Source organism: Austrofundulus limnaeus, unplaced genomic scaffold (genome assembly GCF_001266775.1).
Source record: "Austrofundulus limnaeus strain Quisiro unplaced genomic scaffold, Austrofundulus_limnaeus-1.0 Scaffold766, whole genome shotgun sequence".
NCBI classification, from domain to species: domain Eukaryota; kingdom Metazoa; phylum Chordata; class Actinopteri; order Cyprinodontiformes; family Rivulidae; genus Austrofundulus; species Austrofundulus limnaeus.
This window is the reverse complement of record NW_013953168.1, coordinates 184,132-185,345: the sequence shown is the minus strand read 5'-3', so window position 1 is coordinate 185,345 and position 1,214 is coordinate 184,132. Positions and strand designations below refer to the sequence as shown.

The 1,214-nt window shown below is 38.5% G+C and overlaps 1 long non-coding RNA gene across 1 annotated transcript; it reads right to left on the bottom strand.

The window, feature by feature from the left end:
* Positions 1-41: 41 nt before the first annotated feature.
* On the bottom strand, positions 42-720 carry LOC106532423 (uncharacterized). The gene is made up of 3 exons (XR_001312071.1): positions 660-720; positions 273-380; positions 42-152 (listed from the first exon to the last, which is right to left on the bottom strand). It is a non-coding gene; the product is annotated as an uncharacterized LOC106532423 (long non-coding RNA).
* Positions 721-1,214: the final 494 nt, after the last annotated feature.

The window sequence follows — 1,214 nt, the reverse complement described above, 5'->3', positions numbered from 1 at the left end:
GGTCCATCTGCTGCTGGTCCATCTGCTGCTGGTCCATCTGCTGCTGGTCCATCTGCTGCTGGTCCATCTGCTGCTGGTCCATCTGCTGCTGGTCCATCTGCTGCTGGTCAGCTTGTTTTTCCGCAAATTCAGCCTTTTTCCTGCCAAACAGACTGGTAGGAAGAAGAAAAGATTAATCACAATGTATTTTTTTTGAGGTTTTAAAATTAAAATATTGAATCATTTTGTTATAAATTTAAAAAAACACCAACAGTAGCAGTCTAAGGACTTACTCGCCAAGAAGTTTAGCAGCTCCCAAAGCTAGATGCAAAAATCCTTGGCTTGGTTGAGCCATGAGGGCAACCATGGACAACACAAGGAATGCCAAGGTACACTTCATCCTGCCACGAGAAACATCACAGCTGTTCAACAATACTTTTGTTTTAAGACTGTTAATCATACATTGTAGTTTAGATTAACAAAGAATCTTAATTTAGTGTTTATGTTCAATAGTGCCATATTTGTAATGGTTTCATGTGTTCATGTGATTTTAAAGAATCATTGAATATTTCTTTATGTTCAGTTCTCAACCGGTTTTGTTTGAAATCAATACACACCTAGCTTTATACAATTTACTAAAGTATCAAAAGTCAAATACAACCCCAATATTTGTTTCTTACCTTCCGATGGATTGGTCAAAGTGATGGTAAGTTAGCAGAAAGGAAGGCAGTGCCACAAAACGTGCCCGTCTGTGCCCGGGTGAACGGTTTCGCCCTTTTATGTACTGGCATGTGCGTGCATGACAGAGGTGAAGATATTATTGTGAAACACGGGGCAGTGTTGCAAAAACTGGCCACCACTAAGTCTGCCATGAAGACCAGACAGTTTTATCTCATCTTTCACATGCAACAGAAGCTGGGTCAGACATTGCTCCACTCCCTTCAGTTGAACGTTGCAGACGTTGATCAGACTTTTAATGTAGCAATTTCATCAATGATCAACAGAAACTTTGTTGCCTCCTAATTGTTCATTTGTCCTGTATTTTTCATTGAATATAAGTTTGTTTAGAAATTGTACTTTATGCAAATTGGCAAAATATGTTGTGATGGAAATAATACTTTAAGGTTTAAGCCACTAATTCATGACCTTCAATGACCTAGGTTTTCAACAAGATTTGCTACAACAATCATTCTTAGATATCACTTGTGTTTATCTTTGTTTTTTCTTTGACCCAG